Here is a 26,348-nt window from a genome sequence, read left to right on the forward strand (position 1 = left end):
TGAATTAAATCCCGATTCTATCACTTACTAGCTTTGTGATCTGAGGCAAGTTACTTGACCTTTCTGTGCCTCCATTGCCTCACAATACATTGGGGATGTCGATAACATTACCTCTTTCATGAGATTGCAGAGGAGATAAAGAGAATTGATACACTTAGAGTCCTTAGGATAGTGCCTTGATATAGAAGCACTTTATACCTATTAGCTGTTACTTCAACAAGAAGGAGGAGGAGGAGAAGCAATCGTAGCAGAGGGGATCACAAGCACGTACTCCATGACATTTTGCTTTACTGCTGTCCTGTTTTTGAAGAATTTGGAGGGTGATGACTTTTGTCCTCACTCTGCTCCAGACCTATTATGAAAATTAGTTGAGAGCCTGAAGACATTTGGGTAAAAACGAGTGGATAGCAAGTGTTGTGTCTGAGTTCCCACCTCCCAGTGAGGCCTGTGCCCCACCCTCTCGTCACATGGGCACCAGTTCCAATGTTGGATGTCTTCCTGCTTCCCTTCCCTCAGTGGCCTGACCCCTGAGCAGTCTGTTTCTGTACTGACTGCAAAGGGCTTTGGCTTTGAAATTCAGACAGCCTAAGACCCTTCTTGCAGGTGATAGCAGCAGGTTGGCCTTGCATGAGCAGCTGCAGGGCTAAGCTACATCTCATCGCTGAAGGAAGTAAAATTTGCAAGTGTAATAATAGTTACAGACTTTTAGGTCAGAAAAATAATCAGCTCATGATCACTTTTTTTAGAAGCTTTTCCATGCTATTTTTGGAGATCCGAATAATGACAATATTGCCATAGTTAACACTTATGGAGTATTCACCATATTCTAGGACTTATGTCTAAAAGATTCATGTACCCCACCTCTCATTGCAGACCCAGGAAGCCAAGACCCTGGCTTAATTCAAAACTATATTGAGTTTTGTATCCAAAAAAAAAAAAAAAAAAAAAAGATTCAGTTTAATACACAGGTAGTTTGTAGTTAGTGCAAATGTAACCTCAAACCAAAATACCCAATAAATCCCAAACCGTGTTTAGCTAGAAGCACTTATTTAAATAGAAAGTATTAATTTCCCAAATAATGAAGCAAATCCACAACGTATTTTATTTTGAACAAGGCCTTTTCGTTATAAATTCTGGGAGCTGGTTATGAGGAGGGGAACTCCATATAAGAGCCCTCTCAAGGGTCTGGAGGACTCCAATCAGACTTTTATCTCTGGGAATTCTTTCTGCACCTGGTTCGTAACTGTATACAAAGTAGGCTTTATAAATGCTTGTTGAATGAATATATGATTGGTGCCATATTTCCACCCTTGTCCCCTCCCCTCTTTTTTTAAATTTATTTGAGAGAGAGAATTGAGAGAGAGCCCACAAATGGGGGGAGGGGAGAGGGTGAGGGCAAGGGTGAATCTCAAGCAGACTCATGGGCTGCGCATGGAGCCCGAGGTGGGGCTCGATCTCACGTCCCTGATATCATAACCTGAGCTGAAACCAAGAGTCAGAGCTCTACACCCAGGCGCCCCTGCCCTCCCCTCTTTTCTAATAAAATAAGATCTTAAGTGGTGGGAAGACTGAGTGAAGAACCTGACAGTTTCCAGATACTGAATCAATGTTACTCTTCTCTCTGCCTACTATTTTCATTCTTACGCTCCTGATTTTGTGTCCTGGTGTCCACTGCCAGCTCATGAGAATGGAAAATCCTACATAATAGCCATTTGTCCTTAGAAGTTAATGAGGAATGCTCTTTTTGATTAAAAAAAACCCAACAACCTTGTAAAGAACAAGGAAAGGTTGGTTGAAGGTAAAATAACCTTGAGATTGGTGATCAGTTTCACTCATTGCAAGATGCTCGTCAGTCTTTCTGTGGCTACTCTGAAGGTCTTAGATTTGGCTTGAGCTGAATGACTGAATGATGGAAGTATTTTTCTGAATGCCAGTCTACACATCCTGTTTAGGACTTTAGACCTGAAGCTAAAATCTCTGAAGTTCTCTCGCTCCATGAAAGCAATCTTTGAGAACCCATTTCCTCATCTGTAAAACTGAGAGTGTTGGACTAAATGACCATTGTTATTACTTTTCAGTCTAAAGACTCACTCTTCTGGGCCCCATCCGACCTAGACCTTTCTCGATCTGTCCTTATCATACCAGAGACCAGGGGGAGGCAGATAATAAGTTGTGAAGTCAGGTATAACATGAAACCTGGTGGGTGGTGAGAAGAGGAGAGATGGGGCATTTTACCACTTTCATGTTCATGGGAACCTTTCAACAGCACTTTGCGAAGTTCGTTGGTTCTTTCCCCTGTGACTGCCTCTTTTGTGGGCCACATCTTTGCCATGAATTTCTGTCTTCTTGCTGTGGCAGCCAGCCAAGGACACATTATTGACCACCTGCTCACTTTCTTACACAAGACAACTCCCCAGACTTATTTTCTTTGCTTTCTCCTCCTGCTGGTTTATGGCTTTCCCTTACGTAGCAATAAAACTCTTGGAGAGTCCTCTTAGGGATGAATTAATGCCACTTAAGTATATTTCCGTTAGCTGCCCTTTGATGGTTCTGTTTAAAAATAAAGGGAGAGTTGGGGCAGTTTGGTTCTTATTGAAATTTTCCTTCCCTTTGCTTTAAAGTTACCATTCCTCAGAAACTCTTAGTTACACTCCAAGAGAGCTTTGCTAACAATAAAAAAATGTCTGGGAAATATTATCAAAAGACAAACTTACCATCTTTCAGTATTTTTCCCCCATTGGAAAGGTATTTACATTATAAAGAGGTCCAGCCCAGCCCATGTGAGCTTTCCTCATATTCCTTTAAATCTTTAAATTTATAAATAATAAATAGAAGATGTGTCTGAATTCCAGAAGAGCAGAACATGATCTTGTTCTCCACCCTAATAGCAAACAGATTAAGGATCGGGTGTCATGATCCCATTTCAACTTTGTGTAGTCTGCAATTTATTTTTAATTTTCCCACATTTTATATTTTATTAATACATCTGAATCTTATATTTAATCTGTGTCTGCTCTGAGCAGAGCATCCTATGAGGTTCAGTTTCCTCTTCTCACAGTCCTAGCCTTGAGAGTTGGAAAAGATGAATAACTGTCCTGAGCTTGACACTTGCCTTTGTGTGGCCTTGGATAAGCCACTCAGCTTCTTGGGGCTTCAGGCTTCCCTGCTCTAAGAGTAATAGAATCTGGATATTGAGAGAAAAGAAATCCCCAGAGACATGGGTTTCAGCTACTGTCATGGAAATTATCACTAGAATAAGCTATTTTCATTTATTCTCTCTTTTGTTTGCTTAAAAAGTGAAGCTAACCAGATGACACACAAGGAGGACTGGGGTTGTGTCACCATGACCCAAGCTCATTCCTACATACCACTTCAGTTTTCTTGTTCATGCCATTCACAAACATTTTTTGAACCCCTATGCTAGCAACTGTGGAGGATTCAAACATTACTAAGATGTCACTTCTGCCTCAATGCCAATGCAAGGCAAAGACCAATGTGTAAAAAAGAGATGAACTGGTCCTGCTTCCTTCCTTCCTTCCTTTCCTTTGTTTCTTCCTGGCATTGTCTCCCCCTTTTCTCTCACATCTGTTCCCTTTTCCTTGTCCTTTCCCAACTCTAGCCATAATTCCTTCGTTCTTTTCCAGGTTTTTGAGTTCACTTGGAGTTTATAACCTCTTCAGCCCATTTTGAACCTGAGCCCAAATAAAAACTAATGTCTTCAAAGGCCACAGTGGGGTACATAGATCAAATCATCTTCCTTCCTCTCCGGATTCAAGGGCAGACATCTTATAAGCAAAGAAGAAGTGTCAATGTGGTATCATTAGGGTGGCATTAAAAAGCATCCATCCTACCTAGAACCAAAATACCTGCTAAGTGCCTGAAGTTTCTGTTAAAGTTTCAGAATCTGGGAAATATATATTCCGAAGATTTTTTTTTTTTTAAAAAAACAAGTGACTGACTAATAAAGGAGAACAGGGCCCAGGGACTTAGGACTCAGGGAATTTAGGAGAATGGGACCTGGGGCCATGTAAGGGGTCTGTGTGGATTGACCCGGCTGGGAATGGGTAGAGAAGAACATGGAGGAGCAAAGTAACAGGTATCTTAGGGAAGTCAGAGACATGAGATGGAGGCAGGAAGCCTAGCCTTGTCACAAGGCCCCAGCTCCTGAACGGAATGGCTGGTCATGATGGCATGATTAATTTGTGTCTACCACATTACCATTGGGAGGCAAGAGTTTATGCATTCAAGGGGGATCCCCTGCAGGTTGGACTCTCAGAAAGGGACTTGACCTCCAGAAAAGCTCTGTGGAAACTAGCTACAACCTAGCTCTAAATTTGTGCTTAAGAAGACAATCCTAATCGTTTATAAGGCTCAGACCCCATCTTCCAGATAGGAGAAGGGCTGGCACTCTCTTCAGCCATGATTGATGAGAGGGCGGGAGAGGGCTAGAGCCAACATTTTGCCATATGATAGTGGTATTTCATTTTAGCCTCTGATCACACCAGGGGAAGGGCTGGTGCTTCCCTAGTCATACAGTTTAAATGCCCGAAGGCCAAAGGGCAGGCTTATTCTCCCGGAGGCTGACTTCCAGGCCTGCTGGATATTAGTGCACAGTGCTAGCCTGGAATATGCTAAGGACAGCAGGGCACCCTCATACCTGCCACTGCTTCTCTCTCTGTAGACTTTCCCTGATACACACTGCTTGGCCATTTGCCTTTGTTTGCACAGCAGCCTCCAGGTCCTACCTCAGTGCTCTCCTTGGTGATTGGAGTTCTAAGATATAAAGAGTGAAGAGAAATGCTCTCACCCATTAATTGACTAATTCATTGATCCATTCATTCAACACTGTTCAGTCCTTAGCAAATACCAGGTGCTGTAGACACAACAGTGAGTGGAGAATGAGGTCCCTGTCCTGGAATGACTCACAGGCTAGAGGGTTTGGCTGGCTGAGGAACTGACTGCTCAGACTCCTCTCCTCCATCAGTTTCCATCTCTGTGAAATTAGTCACAGGGAAACGTTCAACTCCTCTTCATATGTGTTGGGCTGACTGACTTACTTGTATGATAATTGCCAGCATTTTTACAATCTCACACTGGCTTGTCTCCATCTTCCAGCATGTGATTAGACTTTTTCTGCACTTTAGTCCTTGATGTGTATCCACAAAAAACAAACTTATTTTAATATCCGTCTCAACAAGACTTGCAAAGAATGCAAGTAGAAGACAGTGGATAGCAAACATAAATAACTTTTGAATTATCTCTATGAGCATCTGGTCTTATACAGAAGCACATTAAAAAAATGAGTTATCCATAAAAGTCTAAGTAGGCAAGGAAGAGCTGAACCTACATGTTATTTAGCACATAATGGTATTCTGGATTTTTTTTTTTTTAGAGGAATCATACTAGATTCTTACTGCTGAACTCTTACTTGTTTTAGCTTCTACCCAAACCAAATGATAACGTAACTGGTGAAGAAAATTCCTCTTTAGATGTGTCTACCATCTACCCACCACCTATTTATGTTCCTATTCCATTATTTCTCTCCCCATCTACGTGTAGTTATCAATGTGGGCATAGGGATACAGAGACACGCAGGTTAGCTATCTGCTTGGTTGTGAGCTCCAGTCGCATATGGAAATGGGTATTTCCAGCATCTGTTAAAGGATCTTGTGGATTAAAAACATAAAATACAGTTATGTGTTATAATTTATGTGAGGGTTATCCTTCAAAGAACTCGAGTTTCTACAAAGTTACTTTTAAAGTAAAGATCCTCAAGGAAAGATCTTTTGTGAATAGTAATTATAATAGCCTGGATTTTCATTTACTTTGTGTCCTGTCAGATTCATGAAACATGCAAGTGTAGATAGAGAACGATGAGAGAGCAGAAGCATCATGTAAAGTACAGCAGAATCTTGCTAAAGGAGGCTCTGACTCACTCTTGGCTACCACTGCCCTCAACATCCGGAGTAGCTTGCTCACTGGGACCTGGAAACCAGGTATTATCCTTTGCCCCTGACCCTGGCACTACCAGGGGTTAATGGAATTCTTGTTATTATTAATTAATTGAACACATATTCCATGAGGGCTTAGGACCTTTTAAACACTGTTTGCCTCTATTAATATTAACAATATCAAGAGTAACAAACTTTGAATAAGTGTATACAAGTACCAGACACTGTGTTAAGTGCTTTACACAAATGATGTCATTTGATACAATCCGGACAACTCTGGGAGGCAGATGCTATTACATTCGATTTATAGACAAGAAAATGAGGACCCAAAGAGTTTAAATAACTTGCTTGAGACTGTCACACAGGTAGTAGGTAGCTAGCAGGATTCAAATCTGATGGCCTATCTCCAGTGGCTTCACTCTTCAGGACTACTCTGGATTAAAACTCCTAAAAGAATCCAAGCCATCAATGCTTAAGGAAAGCAGTCCAACTAAGTTAAAAAATATCCTAAGATCACTGTTATGTTTGGGTTGTTTGTTTCCATCACTACAAATACTGCCAGGAAGACTGGAAACACTGCTCTCCACATAGAGCAAATGCCTAGGAGAAATGTATTCATTGTCTATCTCCCTGGCTACCAAAGTAAATTCCGTCAGAGAAGGGACCTGGCTTACCTTGTTCACTGTGGTGTCTCCACAGGTGCTGGCATGTGCTATGTACTCAATAAAAATTTGGAGAATGAATAATTGAGTGGATGACACCATGGATGGTAATCCATATTCTCTGGGTATGACTCTGTCTTGTGAGTGTGGCTGCCTGCAAGTGCTCACTCTAGAGGGAAACCCTTCTTTTCCGTTCTCTTGTTTATTGTCACCTCCACTATCAGGTTGCACATGGTAGTTCATTGACCACTTTTATTTCTGTATTCCTGGGGCACCTGGGTGGCTCAGTTGTTAAGCATCTGCCTTCGGCTTGGGTCATGATCCCAGAGTCCTGGGATAGAGCCCTGAGTCGGGCTCCCTTCTCAGTGTGGAGTCTGCTTCTCCCTCTCCCTCTGCTGCTGCTCCCCTTACTTCTGTGCTCTCTCTCTCTGTCAAATGGATAAATAAAATCTTTGATTTCTGTATTCCCGAGGGTTTAGCACAACATTTGACACACAGTCATTGGTGAATACGTGTTGTTGAGTGAATGGCTAAGTTTGTAGGCAATGATGAATCTCTTTAAAAAACAGGTTATGCCCTGTTGGCGTATAATCCGACACAATGCCAACATCATGAACACTGGTCTCTAGCAAAGCTGTAGTTTCACCAGCCTTCCAAAGTCTCTGCTGACTCATTTTCCTTTTCCAGCAAGTGCATGAATGGAGGGCAAGCAGCCAACAAGGGAGATAGCAGAATGTCTGCCCATACCAACAACAAGAAGCCTTGTCAGTCTGTTTTCCCCTGGAAAATGATGATGGTCTATGGCAAGGGTTAGCCTCATAGTTCTAGTGTTCTGGAAAGTACTAGGAGAAGAGCATAAAGACCAACATTGATTAAATGCCTACCATGTGCTAGATAGCATGTTAGGTGCTAGACATACAGCATCTTATTTAATTGTTACAATACTACTGTAAAGAATTATTGCCTTTTTAAAAAAAAAAGTGGATAAGAAACCAGAGACTCAGAAGAAGATTGATTTACTTGCCTAACTTTATATAGCTGATATTGGCAGAACTAGGATTTCAACTTCTTTCTGACTCCAAATGCTGTGTTCTTTATGCCATAGATACCATAAAATCACCAAATAACAGAATCCCTGGTAGGGTTCATTTGGGTTAAATGCTCTCTGATAGAGTTATCCTCCTAAGTCATCCACACCCTAGTATTAATAATTTTGACAAGATTAACTTTTTTGTTATTTTCAAGTGGAAATCATTATCGCGTGAGAAGGCTACAGGTGGGAATGGAGGGCTGCGCAGATGGAAAATTTCTAAGGTGCGGCTGCCCAGGGGGAATACCTGGGTGGAGAAAGAGGCTCACGGCCATGAGAAAGGTAAGGATAGTGGTCTGGGGACTGCACCAAGCTCGGTCTACGCTTACATTTTTGTATCAGGTATTCAAAAGGCAGTTTTTTGGGAAGTCTGACTGGTAGGCTGACTGGCAGGATGGTGTGAGGCACAGCATAGCAGAGCAATTACCTGTGTGGAATTTAATACTGCCTCTGCTGCTCACGGTCTGTGTGACCTTGTGCAAGTCATTTATCTCCCCGCATATGACACCTGGGCGTTGTGAGGAGTACATGAGATTTTTCTATATACAGTGCTCTGAACAGTACCTGGTAGCTCATGGTCCACAAATGTCAGCCTTTGGGGAGCAATTGCCTATACCACCTGAGGGTCCCCCTCTGCCATCAGCAGATTACAAGCAGTGAGTCTTATGTGGTCATTTAGGAACAGATAGAATCAGACCGGGGGTTTCGGTGCTTGATTGTGGGGACAATGACACAGAAAAAGGAGAAAAGGAGAGTAGAGTCTTTTGGAGGTTAGCTTTTCTAGAGTTTGGGTTTGTGGAGTCCCCATATCTAGGACTGTAGGATCTTTTTGGCTCAAAGAACCTTTAAGTGCACTCTTACAACTCAATTAATTTACCTTAATGTCACCAATCACTTTTTTAGTTTGGAAAAAGTAAAATTTTCAAGTATTTGTAATAGCTTATCTCATTTGAAATGAGATTAATTATGTGCCAATCTCAACCAAACTTTAGTTATGTGCTGATGAGTTTCACTGCATTTTATAGCTTGTGACAATCTCCTTACATCACATTCAAAAGGAGAATGCGACAATATTCTTTTCACAGGTCCTAGAATTAAATCGTTCTTCTAGAGTTGGTTTCTCATGCTCACTAATTCTGAGAAATACGTCTTATGATTTTCATTAGTATTATCTTTACTTTTCACTCCTTTATTCTGGGACATCTTCTTTGTCTTTTGAAAGGGGATCATGTACTTCCATATCTTGCACATCATGACTTAGAGGTCCAGTGGCAGAAGGCATTATGTGTCGACCTGCTTTTTGACAATCAACCGAAATGGTGATGATGGGCTGCGATACAGCTGGGTTGGAGCAAAACGTTCATCCTAACGAATTGTGACTTTATGAAAGGAATGCTCCTAATCCTCTCCAGGACTGAGCCAGGTCATCACGGGTAAATGGGAGGTATTTGAGCTTCCTTCCTTCTGTCCTTCCTTCCTTCCTTTTCAAAAAAACATGTTGGGTCTACCAGCTGTTACCAGGAGAATTATTAAGCTCAGAGTTATTGCTGCTCCTGGAGAAAAGATAAATGTATGTATTTTTAAATCTGGACATATGAAAGTTTAAAAAATATTGTTGTAGAGTTCTTCTGGCTACTTTCCCTTAGCTCTTTTCCAAGTTTCGGGCTGGAGAAACTTGACTATGTCTCTGTGCCAAAGTTAAATATTAAATGAAAACCTTGTGTCTGAGCAATTCCAGGATTAATAAACTGTAGCAAAATAGGTAAGATCCCAAATCATCAGAGAAAAACATCTCTAAGGGAAATGGAGTTGTATCGTACACAGTGGCACATTCTGAGCTATGGGATAAAACACGCAGGAAAAAGATGGATCATACATTGTTTTAGGTTTGGAGGACACACCGTCTCTTTAAGGGCTTCTTGGTACTACACTTACTGTTAAACTAGTGCACACACACAAAAATATTTGAAAGAGCCAAAGCAGTTAATGCTTTGCACAAATGTGCAATGCAATGCTGTAAGAGGGTTTTCCTCCCCCAGAGGACATCATCTTCAACCATCAGTAGCACTGGCTTCCAAAAGTCGAATCCAATTATTATGGTGAGTATTAATTTTAAAAGCACCACATTTTCTCTTGAAATTTATTATCTTTCTCATGAAAAACACTAGAGGAAGATGAAATATTGTTGAAGGATTATACAATGAACCAGGAATATAAAAAGTTTAGTTTTCGTTTCTAGGTTAATTCTAGTGATCCTTTGCTTCCCAGCCTTGAATGCACAGTTGGGTTGAGCTCTTTGGGTTTCATTTCTTCCTTCCCAAGTGTGCTGCGGTGATTGGGGTAAAGTTGCTGACAAGCGGCCTGCAAAGTAGAGGCAGTCTGTGGTCTGAGGGGTTCAGGCCACCCAGATTTGGACCCTGGCTCTGCCATTTACAAGGCGTGTAACCTTTGGAACCTCCATTTCCTAGCCTAGAAAATGGGAATGATCATTTTTATTGGGATATGATTTGATAACGAATGTCTGATAGTTACCTGACAACTAGCAGAAACTCAACAAAGGGTAGCTGCTATAATAAACATTATGTGGCTCTACATTCTTGCTATGACTGTAGTTCCAGGAACCGACGGCACCTTAGGCTAAATCATAAACAAAACCATCTTTAAAAGAAATAATCTGATCTGGGTTTGCTGAACTAGCATCTGATATATAAATGCTTGCATTGAAGGATGTTTGGAATACTCTCCTGAAAGAAAAATTTAACCTTCATGCTTTTGAGTAGGCATCAGAAGAGGCATCTGTTGTGTTGGAACAGAGAAAGGTATTGCGGACACCTACTAGAAGTAAAATGAAATGTTAATAATTTAGGAAAACCTGTAATAGGCCAATGAGACTATATGGAGAAATATATAAAAGAAATAGGAGGAAGCTATGAAATGTTAACATTCTTAGACTGGAATCCAAGAACATGGATATGACCAGAAGGATTTAAAGGACCAACTGAACATTACTCTGGTTACCTTGCCAGCAAGAACCCCCCGACTTATGCTAATAGTATTATAATGAGAAAGTCACATGCCAGTGAAGTAAACAATAAGTAGTTGTAGTACAATAAGTGCTCCAAGCTTCACCTTGAAGAACGGCCTTGGAAGGAGTTTGGGAAGAATTTGTACGGCAAAGGTTGAGATCATGAGGGAAGGAATTCGGGCTGAAAAAAGGATCTAAACTGGTGGGTATGCTTTGAAACATCTTGGATACTGCTGTCCTGCTGTAATTCCATCTGGCTTCATTGTGGAAAATGTAAACAAAAAAAAGTACATGCTTGTGGATTCCCATTGCATTACCTGTCCCGCGAGATACCCCTTGCTAAACGGATAGGACATTGGTCTGGTAATGGTGTGTGTGTGGTTTTTTTTGTTTTGTTTTGTTTTGTTTTAAAGATTTTATTTATTTGACAGAGAGAGAGACAGCGAAAGAGAGAACACAAGCAAGGGAGAGGGAGAAGCAGGCTTCCCGCTGAGCAGGGAGCCCGATGCGGGGCTCAATCCCAGGACCCTGGGATAACAACCTGAGCCGAATGCAGACGCTTAATGGCTGAGCCAACCAGACGCCCCGGTAATGGTGTTTATCCCCTTGGTGTTTATTGGCGTGAGTTGGAGCAATTGTAGCTGACTACAGCTAAGACTGATGCCACTGCTTCTCCTTTTTTTTAAAGATTGTATTTATTTGAGCGAGAGAGCGCGCGAGCGAGTGTGTGCGCATGAGTGGCAGAGGGGCAGAGGTCGAAGGAGAAGCTGACTTCCTGATGAGCAGGGAGCCCAATGCGCGGCTCCATTCCAGGATCCTCAGATCATGACTTGAGCCTAAGGCAGACGCTTAACTGACTGAGCCACCCAGGCGCCCCATCCCTGCTTCTTATAATCTCAGGAAGGTGAAACCAGCTCATAGGAGAGAGGATAAGGAATCAGCCGATTCTGTGATAGCCAAGACCATGTCTCTGTGAGCCATATTTTCATAACTTATTACAATGCCTACACTTGGTGGCTAATGCAACAGGTGTTATATTCTGTTATTCCTGGTTGTATCCTGTTAACTATTGTTAATAATAATTGTTCTCTAATAGCGTAAAGAGAAGATATGGTTAACTACTTTATTAGTCCTTTAAAAATACAACTATTTTATGTGCTAAAGATACCACCTTTGTGTTTAAATTATGGGATGGCTTGGTATGACAGCCAGCATTTGTGGAGAACTTCCTATTTGCCAAGCAGTACTGAAAGCACATTATATTGATTAATTCATTTAATCACCTTCCATTGATTAACTTATTTAATCTTCAGAAAAATCCTGAAATGGAGACTGTTATCATAATTATGCCTATTTACCTATGAAGAAACTGATTCACAGTGGGTTTAAATAACATATCACCAGTCCCACAGCCCAGTAAGTAGCAAGATTGGAATTTGAACTCAGGAAGGTTGCCTCAAGGGTCTAGGCACTTAACTACTACACCATATCACCTCTTTGAATAGAAATTTCAAATATAGAATAGACTCTCTCCCCCCCACCGCTCTCTCTCTCTTTCTCCATATATATATATATATATATATATATACTTTCCATATTCATACCCATCTGCAATGATTGAATTTGGATTTTTTTTTTTTAGGGTGATGGGGGAAGGGGAGAGGGAGAGGGAGAGCAAGAATCTTAAACAGGCTCCACGCCCAGCATAGAGCCTGAGCCTGAGCCTGACACGGGGCTTGATGTCATGACCCTGAGGTCATGACCTGAGCCAAAATCAAGAGTTGGATGCTTAACCAACTGAGCCACCCAGGCACCCTGAATTTGGAATTTTTCTGCTCTTTATATTCATTGACTTGCCAGATTAAAATTCAGACTTATTGAAGAATATAGTAAACCTCATTTATGTAAACATTTCTGAACACCTCTTGTGTATAAAGAACTCTAATAAGAACAGGAAATAAAGAAAAATAAGCCACAACCCCTAACCTTTGGGGACCTTAAAGACAAGAGAATAAGTAAATTCTCATATACAAAGTTCCTCTTAGAAAAGTTCAATTAGGGGGTGCCTGGGTACAGTTGGTTAAGCATCTGACTCTTGGTTTCTGCTCAGGTCGTATCTCAGGGTTGTGAGATCAAGACCCCTGTCAAACTCTGTACTCAGTGTGGAGTTTGCTTGGGTTTCTGTCTCCCCGCTCTCTGTCCCTCACCGAACCTCCCACCACCCCACTAAAAAAATAACATCTTAAAAAAAAAGTCTAGTTAGACGCTGAGAGAATTGTGAGCTGTTATGGTTTCTGTGGGCTTTGGTGGGTCATGGCCATTGGGCCTTAGAAGAGGGAAGCTGTCCTTATCCCACAGGAAATGGAAAGTTCCAGGTCAGCCAAAGGGATAACTGATCTTCCAGGTCAAACCTTCAGCCACTAGAGGCAAATGCACATTTACTTGGGGAAGCAGGGCAGAGTGGAGGGTGACTAGTGGCTGAGCTGGCCAGTGCCTGAGTGGTAGAGCAGTAGAACGTGTGGCTGAGTGAAGACTCTAGGGGTCCTCTTGTGTTCAAATCTCAGCTCTGAACCTCCTATAGGACCTTAGGCAAGGTTTTTTTTTTTTAGAAAAAAAATCTTCTTATGTCTCAATTTCCTCTTCTAAAAGTGAGAATAGTAATAAAAATACCTATCTCATAGGGCTTTTGTGCAAATTAAATAAGTAAAACAGGTAAGGTGCTTAGAATGATGTCCAGCACAGAGTTAAGTGCGATGTAAGTATTAGCTAAGTATTGTTGCTATCATCACTGATAGAGGTAGGAGCGGGTCCAGGGGATTAGATGGGCAGGGAGAAGCATAGCCTACCTCACTTGGAAGAAATATAAATCCAAGGAACCCATTTCTCCCTCCCTCTCGTCTCCCAGAATACATTTCTCTGATTCTTGCTTGTTTCATCTTCTAAAGAAATGTATGACAATGAAATATGTGTGTGTACTCCCTCCTCTTAATTAAAGTTATTTCCATATTAGATAATAATTCATTGGTTAATGATGTCGCCTTACAAATATTTAACAGATTCTGTTTCTTCGTTGGCCTTGGACCATGGAAACTGGAGCAGGAAATCAGATCACTTCACACTGCACTTGCAATTCAAAGAGCAAATTGCATAATCCTCAGTGATACTGAGGTACAGCTGCCTAACCTTATGTGACAGTATGGATCTTGAGCTTCTAGTTCTAAATCTTCTTCCGAGAGGCCTTTCACTCTTACTTGGAAGCTATGAATGAAAAGTGTCCAGTAAATAAGGTTAATTCTCACTAAGCCATTACAACAGGACATTAACTTCGAGTACCACCTGGATAGGGCCAACAGGAGCCTCTGCCCTGCTCTTCCTTAAACTGTGCCTCCTCCAATTGCCATGGGGTGAGGAGCCAAGGGACTGTGCTGTCCAGAGCCCATACTCTTCTAGACTCTGCTCTGGATATGCAAGACCTTAGAATTCTCTACCCAAATGATCTTGATCTCTTTCCAGTGACTACAGAGGCTTTTTCTCAGGGTTCACCCTCCTGAGATGAACTGTCCTCCTGTGGTGTGCAACCTCTGGGTCCAGCATGAGGCTGGGGAGTAGCTGTTTGTTAGAGATTGTTCACGTGCATGGTTGTGAACCCTGTATGGTGTATGGTTCATTGTCTATGACCAAGCTGGAGTTGGGAACAAATGCACCAGGGGTAGGCTGATCTCTCTGAGCCTCTGCATTCTGATGTAGCAATTCGAGGAATCTAAGAACTCTAAATTTGAACATGGCCTTTCACGTTGTTAGGAATGTATATTTGCCAAGGCAAAGGGATAGAACATTAACTATTTAACAGTTGGCTTGATTCATAGCTTTTAAAGATTTAAATGTATAGTATGTGGGCCTCCATAGATACACATAAAAAAGTCCCATGTCCATGATTTTCTTTACTGACACAGAAGTGGCCAAGAAACAGCAGACAGTTCAAAAGCAAGAGCCGAGAAGAACTAACAAAATACCATGGATGACTATCCATTACTATTTTTATTCTTCCTTTGTCTTGTAAATAAGATTTCTGGAAAGGAAGGTATGATCATAATGAATAAATCAAAGCCAATAATGGGACAATTTCATTGGAAGAAAAAGTAGAAAAAGCGGAGGGAAAATCCCCAGACATTGGTTGTATCCGTTCTCTGTCAGCCAAAGCTTGGTGTCTGAAAATTATTGCTGGAATAGCTGGAATTCTTAACAAAAGTTCCAGGAAACCTGGGGGCTTCTGGACAGCATATGTGAAGTTAAGAGGAAAGAAGTATTTCTTCTTCTGTGAAAGTCACAAGTAAGAGGAACAAGGTGGTAACAAGGCAGCAGCTAGGTGTGGCCGCGTAAGTCTGTTTTCTTCTTTTCATGTTCCTTATATTTTCTCTAAATGTCTGCAGCCAAAGCTTGTTGGAGAGAGGAGAGTACCCCTTCCTTCTCCCCTCAGAGTTCCTGGGGGAAGGTCGCATGTGCCTACTTGGCATGGCGCTGTTGCTGGCACGCACACAGCTGTCAACTACTCCTGACCTGGTAGTTCCAGCTTCCACACCAGTGGCCAGTTTATTCCTGCACCATGCACTAGGAGGTGGAAACGAGCAATTGCTAGTGTAGAAGAAGCCTAGTCTCAAAAATCAGATTCTTTCCATGTGGATTTCAGTCCTGAGCATCAACCGGGGACTCCTTTGGTAAGTCCATTTCAGCCTCTCTGTCTACAATCATCGTGGCCTCTGGCAATTGCTGAAGCTCAGTGAGCCTCAGTTTCTTCGCGTGCGCCGTGACACTGACAAGTTACCTCGGGGGGTTCTTGTGAAAGTTGCCGGTACAGTGCCTGCTTCACCAACGGATGCTTCCGGAAATATGTCAGATCCTCTTCCAACTAGCGTAGTATTTTAAAATTGGTATACATTTAGATCAAACATGCACTGTTTCTTTTTTAGTTAAATAAAATGAATATGTGAATAAATTTAAAATTATTATTTAAGGAAATTTAAATGATTTAGAAAAGAAATGTCTACTCGTACCCCTGCCCAAGTTTATTCATTCATTGTCTTACATCATGTAGGATGTATAGTGCGGAGAGGAAGTCTAGGATGAGGGCCAAAATGAAACGAGAGGATGTTGTTTGATTATTTTCTGCCTGTCTTCCAAGGATCTCCTGAGTTAAAAATGCATCTGGCTTCCATTTCCTGCAGAATTTTGCTTATTTGAAATGTTCAAGAAATCAATTGATCCGACTTCAAACAGACTAGGTTTTGCTGGCTGTGTAAAAACCCAAACCCCCGTTTGTGTCACTCCCAAGTCTGGACTTCACAAGCAGCCAGTTCCTTTCGTACCTTAGCAAAGGACTTCTTTTTGGCTGTTTACCCTTTGTGCGGAGCCAAGTGTCAGGCTGGGAATTGAGGCAATAAATCTCTGTGATTCCTCATATTTGGAATTTCTCCTGTTGCTTCTGATAAGGAAATGACAGAGTCTCTCAGCTATAAGCATGAACCTTAGAGAAATTTGTAATCCAAATCATGTTTTGCTCACAAAATGGAAAGCAAAACGTGCTAAATCTGGCTTTTGGTTAACCCAGATGGTTTTGAGGGCTTGGGTAGTGAATGTAGAAATTATGTTTGCTTTTGAATGGATTTCACTGGGACATTTTTAGTATGAAAATAAATTCCTCTCTATCTTTTAAAATATTCTGATGAAATCTTTCTCGATTATGGCGGAGGGCGTAGCAGCGACAAAATTTGTCCTGGGTGAAGTCTTTGTAAAGGGTCTTCACCTTCCTGTAGTAAGAACAGACCTTGCTCTTGGTCCCATTGCTTCCTCCACCCCCTTCCCGCATCTACTTTGGTACGTCCAAGTTTCATACTAAGCCCCAAGTGACTGACCGAAATGAATGTGATTTGGGATCAGCAATTCTTCAAAAATGGAAAGATTTTCCCAAGACCTATCCACATTCTCTGAGATGACTAATGAAGCCAACTCAGGTCTGGCTAACTGCCTGCATGATCAGAGAAAAAGATATTCCCAAAATTAAAAAAATGGAAAACTATTTTTTTTTTTTTAAGTTTCTAGTTGCTTTTGAGTATGTTCTATCCAACAACATCACTGACAACATTCACTCTCTGGCATTTTAGTAGAAGTGGTAAACATTACTTGGAACAAAAAGCTTCATTCAGCAGCAGTCCTCCAGCCCTAGCACTTGTTTGTGTGAGACCCACACCATACACGAAGAGGAGATCATTTTGAACATCCACGGTCAGAATCCTGCACAGGCTTGGCTAGCATTGATATGAGGTCAACTAGCAAGTGATTCCTTTCAAAGGAACTATGGTTTTGAGCCATACTGTATGAGAAACTCATTTAAAATGAGTTTCTTCCTCTGTCCTTAGGCTACAGTCAGTTCCTGATTTTGATTTTGTTGGCACAGGGTAAAATCAATGATTCTGACACATTTGCCATTTGGAGTGAATTGGTATATCCATTCTTTTTTACTATTGAGGTAATTGGTTCGAGTTTCACTGATTTAACTAGCTCTTTCGGTGTCAGGCAGATATAGCTTTCTGAACTAGTAAAGCCCAGTCATTGTGTGGCTAATAAAAACAGGTTAATCTAAATTGATCTTGGAATGTCTTTTCTATTTATGTTTGACCATGGGGGTGCCTGATGTCCTAAGAGTTCATTTCAAACAAAATATCGAAGCCATAGAGTGAGAAATCTATGCAAACTTTCCATTTTCTCTTACTTAGTTTTTACTTTTCCTCATGTCCATGCTATGACTTGGGACAAGGGAGATTAGGGAATTATTCTGAGGACATTTGGGGGTTAGAAGTCTTTCTTTTGCTTTTTACACTTAACATAATAATATTTGGAAGCTCCGAGAGAACTAAGGAATTATATGGCAAACACAATTCCTTTGTTTTGCATTTATTATATTATTTCTTTGGTGTCTGCCATGAATTAGGAATTAGAAATACAGTGGCAAATAAGACCTGCACGATTCTTGTTTTCATGGTGCTTGTATTTCTGGGGAGGGAGCCAGACAATAAGCCAAACCAGATAATTTTAGATAGAGGCCAGAGCTATAGAGAAAAAGAGCAAGATCTTGTGATCCGATGGGAGTGGGGTTGATGCAACTTCAGCTAGGCCGTTGGGGGCAGGGGCTCTTCTGAGGAAGCAGCAGCTGAATGTAACAAAGGAACCAGCCGTGTGACACTGGACCGTGTGCAGGCAGAGTGCCTAGCAAGTGTCAAGGCTAATAAAAGTCCCTCATTGTGAGGATTAAATGAGTTAATAGTTGTAGTATGCTTAGAACAGTGCCCGGCATCCATAAATGCTAACTGCTTCTCGCTCATTAAACATTCACGGAGTATCCTGCAGGTGCCAGCTTCAGGGCCAGGTGCAAGGAATTAAGAGTTGCATGGAGACAGTCCCCACTTCACACTCTGGTGCAGTGATTCTCCATCAACGTCTGGTTAACAGACCATCTGCCTCTTATTCACCGGTCTTCCTTTTTTCCAGTCCTCTCCCCAGCAGACTCTACCTAGATAGGCGTGGGGACCAGGCCGGAAATCTACATTTTCTACACGCTTGCTCCAGGTGATTCTTAGGCCCATTAAATGCAGAGAACCATGTGCTAATGCATGGATTGTGACCAACCCGGGGTTCTCTTTAATACAGCACATGTTACAGCTTCAAGTATGAGCAACTGTCCCCCTGCATGGAGTGCAGCTTCATACTCAAGAGTAGCTTTGCCCAGTTTACAGAGCCATAAATATCATGGAATTAGGTTTCACAATTAACATTCTGTAATGGTGAGGCCTAACTTTTTTGTTGATCTTGAGCTGGCTGAGGATGTTGTGTGTTTTGGGTAAATCTGCTTTTTGGCTCTGGTTTGGAAGGTTTGCCTGACACTCTTAAGTGTCATTTAAAACCTGCCAAAAAAAAAAATGGCTTTTACCTTTCAGGAAGAATGTGCCAACCAATGTTTGCCAAAGGCTCTTGTATCCTGGAAGAAATTCTACTTGTAAGTAAATTTGCCTAACCGAAATTCCTCCTGTGGGCTCCTCCCTGTACCTATTTTTAAAGTGTAATGTCATCAAAAATGGAGATGGGAAAGATTTATTTTATTATCTCTCCTTGGCTTTCCACTAGAATGTATCCTATTCATTTTCTCACTTTAGAATGACTTAAATACATTTCTAAAAGGTCTTAGATGCAAGGATCTCAAAGAATATTTGTTATAAGGACAGATCCATGTTCATCTACTTGAGGCCGCGAGCTAACAGCCTGTTACACCCAGACTGGATCTCAGGCCAGCTTAGCTGTAGGTGAGGCTTCCAATTCTTTCCTGAAGAGGCCTTGGTCTGGGAATGGATGTATCCCATTTATTTCCCTTTTAAGTTCTTATTTTTCTTCCTTTACTCGTTTCCATCCTTAGCTACTCAACAGCTACGGCCAGATAGAATGATGACAATGGAAAAAAGGCTGCCCCTGAGGATGAAGTCAGAAGTGGTAAGGATGAATACACCGATGTTAGCTTAAGGCAAATTAGGGTCTTAGACACGGATCTGAGAATCTCAGAGCTGGGAGGGTGGTCAAAACAAAACAAAACAAAACACAAGTTCGGGGGCTGCAGCCTGTCAATTATGCCGTTTTCTCGTTTCACTCTTCAGGTTGGTAATGCCCCTCACCAAAGAGGATGGGATGGGTGGGAAACGTAGACCACCTAAAAGCCAGTGAGAGAGGAAGACCCACTAAGCCTCAGTCAATGTCAGTGAATGATATAAACATGCAGGGCAAGGGGAACTCAGCTGCGACACCAGAGGGAAAGAGTATACTAGACTAGTCCTGCTCCCTCAGAGACTTTCCTCTTGTCATTTTGATTAGACCCAGCAACATGGCTTTTGTTTTTTTTTACACAAATAAAAAGAAAAGATTCCTTTCCTTCCTTAGATTTAATAATTTATTCTGGTTTTTATGTATTTATTCACTCAGCGAAGATTTGCTCAGGGCTCAGTGTGTGCCAAGGACAGTTCCAATTGCTGGGGACACGACACCAAGGAAGATGGAAAGACCCCTGTCTTTATATAGTTCATATGCCGTTAAATTTCATTTCTTTTTCTTCTACAAAAATGATCATAGCTAGTGAGTATCCATCAGACAGGTGAAAATGTTGAAAGCAGCCATTCTTTATAGAAGTGGGGACCGGACAAAGGAACTGTAGTCCCAATTTCCTTGGAATTTGGTGTCCCTTTAGTTTTCTCTGCATATGAATCCAGTAATTTCTGTGTCCATTTAACAACTACTGTTTTCTCAGTATTGGCTCTATCCCAGATTTACTGGTGATTTTGGCTAAGTCTTTGTACTCCAAAGTGTTCTCTTGCTCTTATCAATCAGGCATGGGTGATATGCTGGCACTGTTCCCAAACCTCGGAGGCCAATCTCAGTACCGCATAGCTGCCTGACCCAGTTCAAGACGGGGCTTCCCACAAAAGAGCTGCTGGCTCACAAACCCATTCTTTCCTGATTCCACTGTAACATTTCTTTCTCAAGAGTATAAATCTCAGGCCGATATTTAACATTCCTTTGAACTGAACCATGGATTTGTACCTTGTACTTCTTGAGAGCCTGGAGAGCTATGCTTCCATTATTCCTATTTATAAATATGTCGTAAACAGAAGGCATGATTTTATAATTCTCTAGTCATGGGTCTTTGAAACTATTTTACAAAGGAACATTTAGAAACATCACACCAGCTCTGGCTGATTGATTCAGAATTCTCTCTCAGAGCGGGATTCCGTGTGGTAGCAGGGTATCACTGAGCCTGTATATGGCTCGTTCTTTAAAAAGTGGTAATGTAGCTGAAAGATTTTGGAGTTTAAAATTCTGAAATCAGATTAACTAATACAATTAGAGGGTTAGAGGACTACAAGTTTTGGAAAACTAATTGTACCTCAGGCTTCCCTGTTTTGGAAAATTATGTTACGACTTAGCTGGTTGCTCAGGCTCAAAGTTTAGGAGACATTCTGTTTGTTTGTTTGTTTGTTTGTTTGTTTGTTTTTTTCATCCAAAATTCTGAGAGTTTATGTAGCCCTTTTACAAATTTATATTTATTTTGATAAATGCATAATAACATTCCAAATTTAAGTTTTGAGGTAGGCTATGATTAAATGACATTGCATGATTCACAAAAGATAATGTTGAAAAACTGATTTTATTTCCCTAAAAAATAGTTTCTCAGAATTAGTGCAGAATTATTTTTAAAGTCTGATGTTATTTGGACAGTAGCAACAATTTTTTTTCTTCCTTCCTCCTTCCCTTCCTCCTTTTCTTTCTTTCTTTCTCTTTCTTTCTTTCTTTCTTTCTTTCTTTCTTTCTTTCTTTCTTTTCTTCTTCTTCTTCTTCTTCTTCTTCTTCTTCTTCTTCTTCGTCTTTTTTTAATTGTGGTAAGAATAGGTAACATGGGATCTACCTTCTTAATAAATTCTTAAGGGTATAGTACAATATGGTAACAATAAGCACAATGTGATACAACAGATCTCTAGAACTTACTCATCTTGAACAACTGACACTTTATATGCATTTGATAGCCACTTTCCATTTCCTCTCCCCCCGCCAATCCCTGGCAACCACCATTCTATTTCTGCTTCTATGAATTGGACTATTTTAGTTACCTAGGAAATGTTCTTGATATGTCCTTTTCTCACACAGTCAACATATCAGCTAGTTTTAGGACCTCTCCATAAAGACATACCATTACTGAGGTGCCATCATGTTTTGCCTAGACCATTGTTATAACCTCTTCATTGGAGTCCCTGCCTCCACTCTTGCCCTGGTCTAATCTGCCCAGAGAAACCAAAATGATAATTTAGTGATGTACCAGGCCCTGTCAAAACCATCCCATGCCTCCCTAATGGATTTCTGTGAACTCTGAGTTGCTTCCACAGCCCACAGGGCAAGCATACTATGGCCCTGCCCTCTTCCTGGACACCATCTTGTTAGTCATTGTGCTCTGGCCAGTGGTCTCCTGGCTCCCAACCCTGGGACATTCCACTTGCTTCTCTCTCTGCCTGAACTCCCTTCAGATCTCTGTGCAAAATGGCCTCCTTCAGACCTCTGATCAAATGTCATCTCAGAGAGGTCTGCCCAGATCATTCAATTTAAAGCAGTGCACTCAGCTCCCCTGGTAATAGTTTCTCTTCATTGCCAGACACAGTATTACATATTTATTTTTTCCTTGTTTATTGTCTTCTCTTCAACTTGACAGAATGTAAGCTCTGAAGCCAGAATGTCATTTCTGACCCCTTTCACTGCTAAATTCCCTAAATTTAAAACGGTGCCAGGCACGTAGTAGATTCTCAACACATTTGTTGAGTGAATTAATACTCTTTACGATGCTTAAGGTCTAATTAATCTTTTACTTCTATAATATTTGTACAAGGAACTTCTTTCTAATTCAAAGTATCAGAGGGTAGTCATCTTGTGTCAAGATTTTATTGTTGAAAGAAACTATAATTTTGGGGCAAGCAGAGACCTAAACATTGGAATATATGGACCTTCAACGATTCACTTACTTTTTTGAAGCTGTTTAAAATTTCTGTGCTTCAATCTCCTTAATTTCTCAAATAAGGTTGATAATAAACTTTATCTAGCTTAATTCTGAGTTTGCTGGGATGATTAAATATATGCAAATACTTGGAAGGCATAAAAATCTATTAAAGTGATATTTTAAAATGATATTTTACTCTATTATATTTTAATTATTACCCTTTATTTCTATAGCTCTGTCTACATGTTTATTTTCCTATTATGAAGAAACTTTATATCAGCAGATCTTAGCACATTATAAATACACAATACAAAGAAACCACTAGTACTTGTTTTGGTAACCATTCTGTAGTGTTTGATTTTTATTGAGGTAAGAAATAGTTTAGTAACAGAAGTCTTAGATAAGAAGCTAAAAGAATTAGCAAGGACCAGGTTTTTAAATCCAAGCAAGTCTCTGATGAAAGAGTCTGAAGTGAGGGGGGTTAAACTTCAATGCACAGCAAAGATGTGAGCCCTTTGGTGAGGTCTCCTGGGAGGCTGGAACAGGCAGGAGTTCAGAGTTCAGGTGCACAGGCCAAGGGCAGCATCCAGGAAGACAAGCGAAACATAAATCTCCCTGGGTGAGCTCTTCACTTCACTACAAATGCCATGAATGTTATTATTTACTGCACTCCTGAACAATAGACCAGAAGATCAAATCTTCTGTCCTGGCTCCTTTCCCACATGTAGGACCATTTAAGAAAAACGGGGGCGCCTGGGTGGCACAGCGGTTAATCGTCTGCCTTCGGCTCAGGGCGTGATCCCGGTGTTACCGGATCGAGTCCCACATCAGGCCCTTCCGCTATGAGCCTGCTTCTTCCTCTCCCACTCCCCCTGCTTGTGTTCCCTCTCTCGCTGGCTGTCTCTCTCTGTCGAATAAATAAATAAAATCTTTAAAAAAAAAAAAAAAAAAAAAAAAAAAGAAAAACCCACAGAGTTACTGCCCATGATCTCTGCATTTGCTCTTGTGATCACATACACTGGATAGCCCTAACTCTAAAATTCAATCTGGTTTTAAGAACTCCCAAACAATGTCAATTACATTTTAATTTTTTCCTACTTTATAGATGAAGAAAGTAGAGCCCAGAGAGGTTAAGCCAGTTGTCCAAGGTTGCATCACAAGTTGGAAGTGGATTCCAAGTTGGTTGCTCTTTTTGTTGCATTGCAAGGTCTTTGTGTAGGTAGAAGCCTACACAATTGATTATCTTTATCTACACGAATTGATTCCATTTGGAAGAATCGGAAAAAACTCATTGCTTCGGTATGTATTTTATGAGTTTTTTCAGACATTGACCTGGGACCTCATAACTATTTACAGGTAACAGTTGTTTTGGTAACTGTTTTAAATTGCCAATGTAAGAGAGGCTGGCTGGAGTAATCTCTCTCTCAGGGAGCTGTCTAAGTTCAATTCCAGCTGTACCGGTTTACTGGTTGGGCAGCCTCAGGCAAGGTTCTTAAATTTTTTTGTATCTTGTGGTTATATTTCCTTTCTGGGAAAATGGGGATAATAATTGTATCTATCTCATTGGGTTGCTGTGTATGACTGAAGATATATAAAGTATTAGAGCAGTGCCTGGTACCTAATGAGCGCTATATACGTATTTATTTTTATACTACCTAGATACAAATGTAAACAATACCAAAGGACATTAGAGTTTATTCTTAGGGGTTCTCATCTTGAACATAGTTTTGTTTAAAAAAAAAAAAAAGCAGTGTCGAAAAGAAAGCACTTCATTGTCGCCTCTAGATGCAGTAATTCAAAACCATCACTAGATGGCAACTGTAATCTGACTTCTGCAGCAGCGGGTTTTAGCAGATGGGTCAAACTTGGAAACTATTTTCTGTGCCTCACAGCACTGAGAACTCAGGCTGCCTCTTCCCCACAAGGTGGACCTTTAACGGAACTGTTTGGGTCAGCAAAGTTTGCCTTCTCTGGCCGCTCTTGCGACCTACCCACAGGCTACCAGTCCTCCTGATGGTAGCCTCACAGGAGCCTGGGTTTACCTGCCTCCAGCCTATTGTAAATTTGCATATCAGGAGTGCTTTTGGCCAGGTGACTACAGGACAGTGTCACAATCCTATGTTAAGATTAGTCAGTGGTTCTCCAAATGTGTCGCTTCAGCATCACCTGGGAACTTAACGTGTAAATACCTGGTCCCCATCTCAGACCTGCTGACCAGGAATCAGTGTTGTAACAAGCCCTCCTGATGATTCTATGTCTGCTTAAAGCTAGAGGACCACCAAGATGACCCAACGTTCAGCATCATATACATGTTGGCCCTGGGTGGATCCTCAGAGAATATCTTGTACGACTCTCTCATTTTGCTGAGAAGGAAACTGAGTCCAGAAAAGTTAAATGACTCACTGAAGACCACAGGGTTAGGCTTGTGGCAGAGCCAGGTCCCAGGGCTGCCAAGTTCATCCTCCAGCTTTTTCCACCCTCAACCAATTTCTCCCTCGCAACTAAGGCTACCAAGTACACATTCTAGCCTGATTCCTACGCATGAAGGAAAAAAAAACCTTATCTTTTTATACAGGAGTTGATTCATTCATTACAATTGACATTTTTACAGGGATAAAAAATGGAGTGTGATGCTTTTTCAGTCCTCTGTGTGTTTGTGTGTTGGAAGTGAGGGGGAGCAAGTAAAAAAAAAGTCACGTTCCCAATTGCTAGGAGGGGCATATACACAGGATACCCTGGAAAATGGGTGAGTGCAACTAAGATAGGCAAAGGCATTAGGGAGTTATGTAAGAGGAAGAAGCTTCAGCGCTGAACTTTGGGGGTGATGGGTAGGAGTTCACCAGCAGAAGCAGGGAAAGGATATTCAAAAAGAGAGATCAGCTTGTGCAAGGACGTGGGGCCATGAAAGCATGTGGTGAATTGCAAGAGTCTGGTTTGATGGCGGGGTAAGGTGTATGTGGAGGAATTACCATGCTATAAATAATAATGACATTACTACTACTACAAATGGCCGACACTTACTGAATATTAACTATGCACCAAGTATGGCACTAAACATTTTACATCTACTATTAATTTAATCCTTAAACAACTTTGTGAGCATCCACTCTTATTCCTAGTCTATAGATGACAATAGAAACACATGTACTGTTCTATTTTCCTTAAAATCAAGTGTTAACTATTTTCCATTTCTTAGACAGACATTTAACTTGGAAAAAGAGCCTTAATATTTACTTTTTCCACAATGGTCTCCATAATGCATAGTAAGTATATATTTTTGAGGTAAGAGGAATATGTTTTTAATGCATGTAATTTTATTATAAGCATATTTTTCATAAATGCATAAAAACAGGAGGATTTTGACAGCCTTTCTTTTTTAACTCAAGGAATGAATGTCCCATTATTCTTCGGTCTATCAGAAACTGTGGAAGTAGCCAGTTTTTCATGATAATAGATGATTTGTGGCTGAAAAGTGGCAAAGAAAGCTCATTTCAATTATTTGACTCACTGGAGAAAGGAAGCTAAGTAATGAGTGAGTGATCTGGTCTGAAATCATTGGCTTTGTTATATTTTTGGTTTTTACTGTATAACAATTGCTGTGAATGTGCTTTTCACATATTATATGGATATTAGTCAATATTAGCATCTCTCCTTCCTTGCACAGGACTACCCACAACCAAACTAAAAACTCAAGTTATAAAGTTCTGGTAAGATTTGGAATACCTAGCTCTTCCGAAGTAAGTTTCCAGAAATTCCTGGATCCTTTGGAATATTTTTCAGTGATTTCACTTTTTTCCCCAAGAAATTAAATTTTCTGCTCCTTAGTTTTCTCATCTGCAAAATATTGGTATTGGATGAGATAATCTAGAAGGATCCATAAATCTGTGGATTTATGATTTAATGATTAAATGGCCCAAAGAACTCATTTCTGAGTTTTTTTGGTAGAAAAAATTTTAGTGTTGTTTCCATAAATGAAGTTATCAAACCAAATGCTTCTCCATGAATTTTTAATTGGGATGCCTAAAATATTCTACATTTCACTTTTGAG

General features: G+C 40.8%; 1 protein-coding gene and 1 long non-coding RNA gene across 2 annotated transcripts in view; one reads left to right on the plus strand and one right to left on the minus strand.

Moving 5' to 3' along the window:
• COL8A1 (collagen type VIII alpha 1 chain) overlaps positions 1-26,348 on the minus strand; it is a 150,944-nt gene that overhangs the window by 20,381 nt on the left and 104,215 nt on the right. The gene's annotated exons all lie outside the window — the stretch shown is intronic.
• Positions 18,530-23,977, plus strand: LOC148110252 (uncharacterized). The gene is made up of 3 exons (XR_015724220.1): positions 18,530-18,775; positions 19,190-19,263; positions 23,406-23,977. It is a non-coding gene; the product is annotated as an uncharacterized LOC148110252 (long non-coding RNA).

The sequence above is a fragment of the Ursus americanus genome, chromosome 4 (genome assembly GCF_024610735.1).
Source record: "Ursus americanus isolate L20-20 chromosome 4, mUrsAme1.1.p, whole genome shotgun sequence".
Taxonomy (NCBI): Eukaryota; Metazoa; Chordata; class Mammalia; order Carnivora; family Ursidae; genus Ursus; species Ursus americanus.